Here is a 14,214-nt window from a genome sequence, read left to right on the forward strand (position 1 = left end):
AAATTTTAAAGAGAGAACAACTTAAAAAAATAAATAAATAAAGAGAGAACAACATATATATATATATATATATATATATATATATATATAATATATTCTATACCAGAAATAAGGTTAACTACAATGAAGGGATAGACTATGACTCTAAAAATGAAAAATAAAAAAAAAAATTTTAGAAAGGAATTGATAAGATGTTGGTTGAAAAAAGGAAAGAGAAAAATTCAAAGAAAAAATAGACAAAGAAAAAAAGAAAATTAAAAAAGTTAACTTTGAGGGCGCCTGGGTGGCTCAGATGGTTAAGCGTCTGCCTTCGGCTCAGGTCATGATCCCAGGGTCCTGGGATCGAGTCCCGCATCAGGCTCCCTGCTCCTTGGGAGCCTGCTTCTCCCTCTGCCTCTCTCTCTCTCTCTCTCTCTCTGTCTCTCATGAATAAATAAATAAAATCTTAAAAAAAAAAAAAAAAGTTAACTTTGAAAGCCTAAAGAATCGGGGAAAAAAGCCATGAATTCTATGTGCAGTATTCCCCTAGTGCTGGAGTTCTGCTGTTCTCATTGATCAGTAAATTTGGTCTTGGCTGGCTGTTCTTGCTGGTCTTCTGGGGGAGGTGCCTGTTGCAATGGTTCTCAAATGTCTTTGCCGGAGGTGGAATTGTCCCGCCCTTGCCAGGGGCCAGGCTAAGCAATCTGCTTGGGTTTGCTCTTGGTAACTTTTGTTCCCTGCAAGCTTTCTGTACAGCTTTGGAGGATGAGAGTGAAAATGGTGACCTCCCAATCTCCACCCCGGAGGAGCCGAGACTTGGGGGCCCCACACCTCAGTGAGCCCCTAGAGAAAAGCAGTCAATCACTCCCGTCTCCCTGGTCTCTGGCCACACTCTGAGCTCACCCAACCTGTGACCGAGCTTTTCTATCTCTGGCACATGACCTTTCTTGGAGTTTCCAAACCCAGCAGATTCCCATGGCAGGCTCCCGTGCTGCTCCTCTGGGGGAGGAAGGGGAGTTCCCCTTGTTGGGTCCCTGCTAGAAGAGCTGTAGCCCGACTGTGCCGTGGATCACAATTTATGGCAACCCCAAGCTGAGAGCCCACTCCTTGGCTCTGATTTTGCTGCCTGCTTCCCTGCTCCAATACCTGGGAGCTCTGCTGCACTCAGGTACCCCCAGTCTTTCTTTGACCCCGAGGGTCCTGAGATCACACTGTCCTGGAGAGGGCTCCACCCCCCCAATTAGCCACTGTAGTGCCGTCCCTCAGCAGAGCAGACTTCTAAAAGTTCTGATTTTGTGCTCCACTGCTCTATCACTTGCCTGTAGCCAGCTGATGGAGGCTCCCTCCCCCTGCAGTCTATCTTCTCATATATCACCTAGGATTCACTTTTCCACATATCCTACCTTCCAGAAAGTGGTCGCTTTTCTGTTCAGAGTTGCTGCTTTTCTTTTCTTTGATCTCCTGTTGAGGTTGTAGGTGTTCAGAATGCTTTGATAGCTATTTAGCTGTATTCCTGGGACCAGATGAAATTTAGGTCTCCTACTCCTCCACCATCTTGCTCCTCCCAATATTTTATTTATTTATTTGATAGAGAGCTAGAGAGTACAAGTAGACAGAGAGGCTGGCAGAGGGAGAGGGAGAAACAGGCTCCCCACCAAGCAGGGAGCCTGACATGGGGCTTGATCCCAGGAGCTTGGGATCATGACCTGAGCCTAAGGCAGCCACTTAACTGATTGAACCACCCAGGTGCCCCCTCCTGTTAAGTGTTCTTACCACACAAGGAAAGACACACACAAAAAAGCAAACAAGCAAAACAAAACCCATCCCCCAAAAAATACCCAAAGAAATTAAAAAAAAAAAAAACCTCAAATGGAAAAAAGCACAAAGGAGAAAGAGGAAACTTTTAGAGGTAATGAATATGTTTATCACCTTGATTGTAGTGATGGCTTCATGCATACATACATATGTTAAAACTCATTAAATCATGTATTTTAAGTATGAGTTTTTTCTCATATATCAATTGTATCTCAGTAAGCTGTTTAAAGGAAGTTTGAAATCGATTCTAATCCTTAATGACAATCTTGAAATACTTTAACTGGAACGTTTTGTGATGAGCTTTGCATTTTTAAATGTACTCTCAGCCCTGTGAGGGCAGAAACTTGATGACCTTCCACCTTCTTCTGGGAGAATCAGTGCCCTACCCCACTTTTTTTTCTTTTTCTTTTCTTTTTTGGCTTCTAACCTCTTTGGATTTGTCTAGTGTGTATTTCACTTGGGTTGTGGTTGATATTTTTGACTGTGTTCTTTCGTTCATCCATTCTTCTCTGGCAAAATGACTAGAAGGAGGAATTCACAACAAAAGAAAAAAACAGAGGTAATACTCTCTGCCATAGATATAATCAATATAAGTAAAATGTCAGAGCTGTTATTCAAGATAATGATTATGAAGTTACTAGCTCTCCTTGAAAAAAACACAAAAGACAATAGAGAATCTCTTAGTGCAGAAATAAAATCTAATCAGGCCAAAATAAAAAATGCTTTAACTGAGATGCAGTCTAAATTGGAGGCTCTAACAGCTACTGTAAATGAGGTAGAAAAAAGAGAAAGTGACACAGAAGCCAAGTTTATGGAAAGGAAGGAAATAGGAAAAGAGAGAAAAACAAATAATGAACCATGAGGGGAGGCTCTGAGAAATCAGTGATACCATAACGTGAAACAATATATATAATTATTGGGGTCCCTGATCAAGAAGAGAGAGAGAGGCACAGAAAGTATATTTGAGTAAATCACAGCTGAGACGTTCCCTAATCTGGGGAAGAAAACAGGCATTCAAGTCCAAGAGATAGAAGCCCCCTCAAAATCAATAAAAATAGATCAACACCCCGACATAATAGTGAAGCTCACAAATTTTAGATATAAGAGAAAATCCTGAAAGCAGCTCAAGACAAGAGATTCTTAAACTACAGGGGTAGAAACATTAGGCTAGCAGCAGATCTATCTATAGAGACCTGGAAGTCCAGAAAGGGCTGGCATGATATATTCAGGGTACTAAATGAGAAAAACATGAAGAATACTTTATCCAGCAGGGCTGTCATTCAGAATGGAAGCAAGATAGAGCTTCTAAGAGAAACAGAAAATAAAAGAATTTGTGATCACTAAACCAGCCCTGCCGGAAATATTAAAAGGGATCCTGTAAGCAAAGAGAGAGGCCCAAAGTACAATAGACCAGAAAGGAACAGAGACAATGTACACAAACAATGACTTTACAGGTAATACAAAGACACTAAATTCATATGTTTTAATAGTTACTCTGAATGTAAATGGGTTAAATGCTCCAATCAAAAAATACAGGATATCAGATTGGATAAAAAAGCAAGACCCGTCCATATGCTGTCTACAAGAAACTCATTTTAGACCCAAGGCACCTCCATATTGAACGTGAGGGGATGGAGAACAATTTGTCATGCTAATGGACATCAAAAGAAAGCTGGGGTAGCAATCCCCATATCAGACAAATTAGATTTTAAACCAAAGACTTTAATAAGAGATGAGGAGGGAAACTATATCATACTTAAAGGGCCTATCCAACAAGAAGAACATACAATTGTAAATATTTATGCTCCTAACTTGGGAGCAGCCAATTATATAAGCCAATTAACAAAAAATTTAAAGAAACCCATTGATAATAATTCAATAATAGAAGGGGGCTTTAACACCCCACTCACAGCAATGGACATATCATCTAAGCAGAGGACCAACAAGGAAAAGAGGGCTTTGAATGAAACACTGGACCAGATGGACTTCACAGATATATAAAAAACATTCCACCCTAAAGCAACAGAATACACATTCTTCTCGAGTGCACATGGACCATTCTCCAGAATAGATCACATACTGGGTCACAAATCAGATCTCAACTGGTACCAAAAGATTGAGATCATTCCCTGCATATTTTCAGAACACAATGATTTGAAACATTAACTCAATCCCAAGAGGAAATTTGGAAGGAACTCAAATACTTGGAGATTAAAGAGTATCCTACTAAAGAATGAATGGGTCAACCAGTAAATTAAAGAAGAATTTTTAAAACTCATGGAAACAAATGAAAATGGAAACACAACTTCTCAAAATCTTTGGGATGCAGCAAAGGTGGTCCTATGAGGGAAGTACATAGCAATACAAGCCTTTCTCAAGAAACTAGAAAAGTCTCAAATACACAAGCTAACCTTACACCTAAAGGATAGAACAGCAAATAAAGCCTAAACCAAGCAGGAGATAAGAATTAATAAAGATTAGAGCAGAAATCAATGAAATAGAAACCAAAACACAGTAGAACAAATCAATGAAACTAGGAGCTGGTTCTTTGAAAGAATTAATAAGATTGATAAACCACTGGGCAGACTTATCAAAAAGAAAAGAGAAATGACCCAAATGAATAAAATCATGAATGAAAGAAGAGAAATAACAACCAACACTGAAGAAATACAAATAATTACAAGAACATATGAGCAACTATATGCCAACAAATTAGGCATTCTGGAAGAAATGGATGCATTCCTAGACATGTATTTTCTACCAAAACTGAAACAGGAAGAAATAGAAAATCTGAACTGACCCATAACCAGCAAGGAACTTGAAGCAATAATCAAAATTTTCCCAATGAACAAGAGTCCAGGGCCTGCTGGCTTCCCAGGGGAATTCCACTGAACATTTAAAGAAGAATTAATACCTATTCTTCTGAAGCTGTTTCAAAAAATAAAAATGGAAGGAAAACTTCCAAACTCATTCTATGACACCACATTACCTTGATCCCAAAACCCCACCAAAAAGGGGAATTACAAACCAATATTCCTGATGATTATGGATTCCAAAATTCTCACCAAGATACTAACCAATAGGATCCAACAGTACAATAAAAGGATTATTCACCATGACCAAGTGGGACTTATTCCTGGGACGCAAGGGTGGTTCAACATCTGCAAATCAATGTGATACTCTGCACAAATAAAAGAAGGAACAAGAACCATATGATCCTCTCAATGCAGAGAAAACATTTAACAAAATACAGCATCCTTTCTTGATTAAAACTCTTCACAGTGTAGGGATAGAGGGAATATACCTCAATATCATAAACACTGTATATGAAAAGCCCACATATAGTATCTATCATTCTTAATGGGGAAAAACAGAACTTTTCCCTTAAGGTCAGGAACATGACAGGGATGTCCAACATCAACACTGTTGTTCAACATAGTATGAAAAGTCCTAGCCTCAGCAATCAGACAACAAAAAGAAATAAAGGCAGCCGAATCAGCAAAGAAGAAGTCGAACTCTCACTCTTCACAGATGACATGATATTCTATGTGGAAAACCCAAAAGCCTCAACCCCAAAATTGCTAGAACTCATACAGGAATTCAGCAAAGTGGCAGGAGATAAAATCAATGCACAGAAAGCAGTGGCATTTCTTTCCACTAACAATGAGACAGAAGAAAGAGAAATTAAGGAATCAATCCCATTTACAATTGCACCAAAAACCATAAGATTCCTAAGAATAAACCTAACCAAAGAGGCAAAGGATCTATACTCGAAAAAACTACAGAACACTTATGAAAAAAATTGAGGAAGACACAAAGAGACAGAAAAACGTTCCATGCTCACGGATTGGAAGAAAAAAATATAGTTAAAATGTCTATGCTACCCAGAGAAATCTACACATTCAATGCAATACCTATCAAAATACCATTGACATTTTTCACAGAACTGGAACAAATAATCCTAAAATTTGTATGGAATGAGAAAAGACCTCAAATAGGCAGAGGAATGTTGAAAAAGAAAACCAAAGCTGGAGACATCACAATTCCAGACTTCAAGCTCTATTATAAAACTGTAATCATCAAGACAGTATAGTACTGGCACAAAAAACAGACGCATACAGATCAATGGAACAGAATAGAGAGCCCAGAAATGGACCCTCAACTCTATGGTCAACTAATCTTTGACAAAGCAGGAAAGAATGTCCAATGGAAAAAAGATAGTTTCTTCAATAAATGGTGTTGGGAAATTGGACAGCCACATGTAGAAAAATGACACTGGACTATTTTCTTACACCATACACAAATACAAACACAGAATGGATGAAAGACTTAAATATGAAACAAGAAACCATCAAAATCCTAGAGGAAAACAAAGGCAGCCACCTCTTTGACCTTGGCTGCGGCAACTTCCTGTGAGACACATCTCTAAAGGCAAGGGAACAAAAGCAAAAATGAACTATTGGGACTTCATCAAGATAAAAAACCTTTGCATAGCAAAGGAAACAGTCAACAAAACTAAAAGGCAACCTACGGAATGGGAAGAGATATTTGCAAATGACATATCAGATAAAGAGCTAGTTTCCAAGATCTATAAAGAACTTATCAAACTCAACACCCCCCAAAACCAAATAATTCAGTGAAGAAATGGGCAGAAGAAATGAATAGACATTTCTCCAAAGAAGAAATACAATTGGCCAACAGATACATGAAACAATGCTCCACATCCCTTGGCATCAGGGAACTACAAATCAAAACCACAATGAGATACCATCTCACACCAGTCAGAATGACTAAAATTAACAAGCCAAGAAACAACAAATGTTGGCCAGGATGTGGACAAAGGGGAACCCTCTTACATTGTTGGTGGGAATGCAAGCTGGTACAGCCACTCTGAAAAACTGTGGAGGTTCCTCACAAAGTTAAAAAGAGAGCTACCCTAGACCCAGCAATTGCACTACCAGGTAATTACCTGAAAAATACAAATATAGTGATCTGAAGGGGCATGTGCATCCCAATGTTTATAGCAGCAATGTCCACAACAGCCAAACTGTGGAAAGAGCCCAAATGTCCATTGACAGATAAATGGATAAAGAAGTTGTGATATATATACACACACAATGGAATATTAGTCAGCCATCAGAAAGGATGAAATCTTACCATTTACATCACCAGGGATGGAACTGGAGGGTATTATGCTGAGTGAAATAAGTTAATCAGAGAAAGACAGTTGTCATAGGATTTCTCTCATTTGTGGAATATAAGAAACTGCAGAGTATCATAGGCGAAGGGAGGGAAAACTCAATGGGAAGTCATCAGAGATGGAGAAAAACTATGAGAGACTCTTAACTATAGGAAACAAACTGAGGGTTGCTGGAGGAGAGGTGGGTGGGAGGATGGGGTTAAATGCGTGATAGACATTAAGGAGGGCACTTGATGTGATGAGCACTGGATGTTATTCGCAACTGACAAATTATTGAATGCACTTCTGAAACTAATGATGTACTACATGTCGGCCAATGAATTTAAATTAAAAACAAAAAGAAAAAAAAAGTACTCTCAGGAGAATAAAGAGACTAGAGTGGAAAGGATACCAACTGATATGAGGAGGAGAGATAGCAACATATTAAGTATTTAGGGCGAAATACCTAGAAGCCTAAATAAGGCAAGCACATTAGGAATGGAAACGCTGGTCAGAGTCAAAACAATCTAACAAAAAAAATGTTGAATGGATGCAATAAGATTTGTGACTTAGGCAATGCATACCCTTCTGAGGAAGAACTTTAACATAATTCACAGACAAAATTTGCTCAGAACATGAGATGCTGACTCAAAGGATCTTCTGACATAATCTATTTTTTTGTACAATTCGTACATTTCAGGATATACTTCTTTGTAGCAAGAGTCCTTTTTTAAAATGACAAGTAGATGAAGTTTATGTTTTTCATTCTTAGAGAAAGTTCTCATGTTTAAAAATAAAGAAAGCAAAATTTAATGCTGTTTGGAATTTAACCTTGTCTGTTAATCAAACTTAAATGGATGAAATTTGCAACAGCTCTACAATATTGGTCTTTATTTTTTTCCCGTAATTCAAACTGTTCACTGAATGTTGATTCTTCAGCATTCACTGCTAAAACATTGAGTGTTTTTACTAAAATCATAACTTGGTAACAACTTGGTAACAACTAATTTATTGATATTTGACTACAATATTACCAAAACTAAAAGAATATTATTAGTTATATAATAAATTTCATTCAAAATAGTCCTTTATTAGGCAACACTTATCAACCAATGTTAGTAGTATTATTAAGGATGTTAGAAAATTCATCTAAAATCTCAATACTGGGATATCACTCAGTGTCCAGAATACTTTAAGTAATATATTATTCATTTGATTCATTTGTGAGCTCTTACTAGTGAGTGTTTAAAAAATTCCATTTGTTAAGAATGGGTATATTGAAAGTGTAAAATAGCAAAAATAGTTTTAGACAGTATTAGTTTTAAGGACATACAATCTGCAAAGTCACCCAGGGAACTGAACTCAGAAAGGCCACATATCTGAACTTCAAAATTTACCACAGATTCACATATTTAAATTTAGAAATCTTTCTTCCTTTCTATGAACTTGATTTTTAGAATGTGTTTTGTTTTCCAGGTCTTAAAATAGCATTAAAAAATACAGAGTTTTTTTTTTTTAAATGAGGACATTGCTTTCGATGAACAGATTTTCCTGAGAATTTATTTTTTTTAAATAAATTTACTCTATTAAATAAATAGAATAATTTCTTTTCACAATTTTGGGGGAGGGCAAAACCATGGCCTGGGGCCAAATTCAGCTACGCCCACCCATTTGCCTATTGCTTATGGTTGCTTTTGTGCTATAAAAGCAGACATGAGTAGTTGTGACAGAAACCATCTGGCCTGCAAAGCCTAAAATATTTACTATCTAGCCCTATACAGAAAAAGTTTACCAGTCCCTAAACTATAGCATAAGCAATATTATCTGATGTGTGTTGGTGAAGATTCCAGTGGAAGTTTTGTTTGTTGTAGAACACTCACAGAACTCAGAAGTCAGTCTCAAAACACTCATATTTCACATTTGAACTGGGTTGAATAGTGTTCCCTAAAAATTTATGTCCACCCAGAGTCTGTGAATATGACTGTTATGGATTGAAAGTTGGTATTTTCCCAAAATTGGTATGTTAAGATCTTACCACCCTATGGGATGGTATTAGGAGGTAGGGCATTTGGGAGGTGATTATGCCTTGAGGTGGAGCACTCACGATGAGATTAGTGCCTTTTTAAAAGAGGCTCCACTGAGCTCTCTTGCCCTTTCTGCCCTGTGAGAACACAGTGAACAAACCAGCCATTTATGAAACAGAAAATAGACTCTTATAAGACACTGAATTGGCCAGGGCTGCGATCTTGGACTTCCCCACCTCCAGAATTGTGAGAAATAAACGTATGAGGTTTAAAGCACCCACTGTATTGTAGTTTTGCTATAGCAGACCAAATGAAATAAGACAGTGACCTTATTTGTTAAATAGGGTCTTTGCAGATGTAATCAAATTCAGATGTAGTCATACTGGATTAGGACAGCTACAATATCCAGTATGACTGATATTCTCATTAGAAAAGGGACATTTGAACACAGGCACATACACATAAGAAGATGATAGGAAGATACAGAGACAGATACACAGGAAAGGAGGCCATGCGGTAAAGGAGGCAGAGACCAAAGCAATGAGTCTACAACCCAAGTAGTGCATTGATAGCAAACCCCCAAAGCTAGAAGTGTCGAGGAAAGACCCTCCCCTAGAACCTTTGGTCTGGAAGAAACCTAACACTGTGACAGAATATGCTTCTGTTATTTTAGGCTGCCTAATTTGTGCTGCTTTGTAATAACAGCCCAAGGAAACTAAACAATGTTTTAAAAACCATTTTGCTAAAATGCTTGAACATACTTAAACTATTGAAAATTTTTTCTAACATTTTACTGATTAAAGTAGAAGGCTATTGGTTAGTAGTGTTATAACAGAAGACATACTCTAAGTAGGCTTGTACCATATGGCAATTTACAGAATACATAAATACTTTATGCCCTTTTAACAAAAATAAATTGTATCACATTTTTAACAATCAATTATGGCTTAGTAGGTCAACATAGTACTCCAAAGATAAAATAGGATATATGAATGTTTATCTAAATATTCATTTAATAAAAGGCCAATCATTTTTATGATTTTTAAGAGCACACAAATTAAAGTTATGATGAACAGTGTAGCTTAATTTCTTCCTTTTATTACTTATCTCTGTTAATTTCTTAACTATTAAATTCTATAAAGCAATTATTGCCAGTCATTACAGCTCAAGAGCAATAACTGCTTTATTTGTTAATTAAATACTTATTTAGGGCACTCACTTTCAAGTGTTAGCAAATATTTACTAATTTCTTACTAAGAATAATTAAAAAAATTATAAATCGGGGGGGCAGGCTGGCTATCTAAGCAATTGGAAATTTAGGGAAAAAATAATTTTGACAAAATTAGATAATCAAAGAAAGAACATGAGAGTATGGGTAACTGTGAACATCTCGGTGACCAATTTGCAGGAATTTATCATTTTCCTTCTCCATAACCAACCTGCTACATTCCAGAACATTCTACATAGTTTTATATTTGAAGGTACTATTAAATGTGTGCTGCCACATTTATCACTATGTAATTTCTAGAACTAAGTGCTGTTTTCAGAACCCCAAACAACATTTATTAAATTTGCTAAGTAATTATATTTACTCATGATAATTTCAATTCCACAGTGCAAATCAGCACAGGTGTGACTAGCAGTTATATTTCTTCATCCGCAGAGCCCCTGCTGTACATAAAGCATCCACTAGTAATTTTCTTTAATTCTCTTAATTGCTTGGGGCAGCCTGAGCCACTCTTTTCCCCTAATCTGATGCTTTCTGTTGTGTTTCATAGAAAACAAAATCGTCTGTAGAGGGGCCACTTATAATTACAAGGATTGAAATACAAGCACACTCATGTCTAATATAGCCTTGGAGTCAACCTTGCAGCATTTACACATCTATCTGTTTGATATAAGCAGACTCAGAGAGGAAAACAATGAGAGGAAAGAAAAGCAAAATAAAAGAGATGGCTAATTTTTTTAAAAAGATTATGAAACATACTTTTGATATAATGATACTAAAATTCAATTTTATAATTAATCTTTTTTTCTTGTTTTAAAATTTAATGATGACAATCACTTGTATTCCATTTATTTTCCAAAGAATTGGGAATGAAGGTACACTCTACTGTTGTTGAACTTCATCAAACATGTTGTGTTGGCCTTTTTTTTTTTTTAACTACCCTTATATTTGTACATTCTGTTTCATCTAACTGAAGTGAATGGACCAGATTTACTTTATACTTTTAGACATGCTCAGTATTTGGTGCATGTGTTTAAAATAAATGAATGATTTAATGGATGGATATTGTTCTTAATACCTTTAAAATACTGAAAAATATAACCACTAATATTTCTTACAATATAGTATTTTATCTTTCTGCACCACAATTAAACAAGTATTTAATGAGTTCAGCTTATTGTATTTGTGCAGTATATTAAAAAATATAAGCTAATGTTTTAAAGTGTCTAAAGAAACAGAACTCTTAATATATTCAACAGAAATTTCATTCAAGAAAACATAATAGAAGAAGCAGTTTGCTACTAGAAAGCTCAATTGGCAAAGAAAGTAAAATGCTGTTACTGAAGAAACAGGTTCTCCTAGAACAAAGCAAATGACTACATAATTTGAGACTAGCTTGCACCTGCATGAGTGAGAGCTAGCTTTTGATTCTATTAGTCTCTGTCACTCTTAGCAACATTGTGGGTATTATGTAAATTTCAGCGAGAAAAGCAACATTGGTTAATGGAATGGTGAACACCTGTTTATAAAATCATGTTTATTATTTCCATTTACATTTTTATCTGATGATATTTAGACTATGGGCCTGCATTTACCAGAAAGCTGTGAATGCTCATAATAATGGCCACAAAATACTCCCTATATTGTTATTGGAATAGCTGAAAGAAACACCCTGGTCCAATATAAGAGATGCTCTTCTATTAATTCAAATGTTTTTGTTTTTAAGGTTTTTGAGAATTGTCAAATCTTTTGAGAACCTGATTAAATCTAAGAACTCTTTGACCAGAAAAGTACGTATAGATCACAAACTTTCCATGTTATTTGAGAGAGGTGCAAACTTCCTAAAGCCCTTACTGAGAATTGATAGATTCAAATTAAAGATGTCTTATTCAAAAGTGCTACCTCATTCACAAATCTGTTCATCACTTGTCTTTAGTTCACTGATAATTTGTATCCAGGCTTCCCTCTTCTTGAACTTTCAAAATTACATTTTGCTTACATAATTTCTTTCAACATAGTTAGCATATGGCCATAATAAATCTCTTCCCACTCCCAACTGGCACTGAAACTACAAAAGGATAATGAATTATGCCATGAAGTATCATTCACCAATGTTATTTGATGTCTTTATAATAATTTTTCTTCCAGACGTGCCGTAATTTACTTAACTGTTATTTCAATGTTTAACATTTAGGAATATTTTCATCAGTAATTGTGCAAATCTCTGATTATTCCCTTAGCGTAAATTCTTCTGTAATTACTTGGTAAAAAGTGAATGTGTTAAAATTCTTGATACATACTACTAAATTGCTCTCCACAAAATATACTTATACTATACTATACTCCAACTGATGGGTTAGGATAAAAACTTTTGCAATATATCCTCAATAACAATATTCAGTTTTGTCACTGAAAAAACAATAAATAAATAATAAACTTTACTGTCACTGTCTTATGAAAGACATTATGAGTCCCCCAGTATTAAAACAGATATTAGATTTTGTAACAATTACAGGATAAATGAGAATCCAGTTTCATATGACTGCTGATGACCTTTGCCAAAGCAAAAATTGTATCTGACAAAGTGAAACAGGCCCGGAAGACTTTATTCAAAGTTATAGATGAGAGAGACCATAATTCAAACTGAGCTCACCTCCATTGAAATGAAAGGCAATGTTTGTTGTTGTTGTTACTTACCTTTTTTGCTTCCAGCTTTTTAAGCCCTGGGTGAGCTAGTGAAAATGTACTGGAGGACATTAGAAGAGGTTGATGATGGGAGGTGTGGAGCAGAATGAGTTATTCCTGAGCTTGCAACCATTTTTCTCTGAGATTACTCCATTGTGTTTGCTAAATAGCACCCATTAATTTAGGCCTCTACCTTCTCATAGAGACTGGGAGGTAAGGGTACTCTCTCCATCAGTGTTTACATTTCAAAGAGATGGTTTCCAGACCCTTTAGCAAGACATTTCTGGGTAGTAAACTGGCAAAAGGCTTAAAACAAACAAAAAACAAAAACAAAAAACCAGAGAAATAATTTAGAATAAGTTTTCTAATATAACTCTTCTAAGGAAACAGAAGACAGGAGCTTCAAATCAGGAAAAAGGTAGCCTAAAATTTAGTCAAGTTTAAGGCTCTGGTGATCACATTCAGTAATAGCTTAGGCCACAATATAAAGGTAATGCTTAAAAAAAAAAAAAAAATAAGCCAATCTAGTAAAGCATTTAGCTTTACAATGAAGGAATGTGATATGTCCTTAAATGTAGATTAGGAAAGGGTATAGATTTACTTCTTTAGATATCACTTTTATCTGGGAGTCTCAGCAGCAGGATGGTGTAGAGACCAAACTTTTTGCTTAGACTTTTGTTGTGTGTTCCTACTTGAATGGCCATTGGGCTTTGGGACTCAGATGTCTGAACATGGAACATCAGAGAAGAAGTACAGAAGGCTTTCCTCAGCTGGATTTTTCAATTCAGAGAACTTCTAAGTGACAACTGAGGATTGGTGGAGAGAACAATTCCCATACACTTTGGTGGAGAGAACATTCCCATACACTTGTGGGCCCTGGATGCCCAGACAGATTCTAATTCCTCAGTGAGGTTTCTCTTGTCTGACAAATCTGTGTCTGAGCCCCTAACACCATGCTAGGCATTCAAATGGGAGATGTCGGTAATTTAAAAATCAACCTACTACAGATACTTTTCTTACACAGTTTGCAATCAAGGAGAGGTGATAAGATATGTATATAACCCAGTGCACTCAAAAAGCATATGACCTACCGATGCAATATATACATATGTATTTGTTTATAATTTTAACGTTTTAACAACAGATTTGTTGCCATCTTTCCCTTTTCTGTTTAACTCATTAACTTTCCTTTCACTTTTTTGGCATACCTCACTAAGTTTCATAGTAATTACATTTCTGTGAATATTCTATTGGTCCTCTCCTCAAGGGAAAACATGCTGTTGTCTATTCATATATTCTTGTCC

This window comes from Zalophus californianus, chromosome 2, assembly GCF_009762305.2.
Source record: "Zalophus californianus isolate mZalCal1 chromosome 2, mZalCal1.pri.v2, whole genome shotgun sequence".
NCBI classification, from domain to species: domain Eukaryota; kingdom Metazoa; phylum Chordata; class Mammalia; order Carnivora; family Otariidae; genus Zalophus; species Zalophus californianus.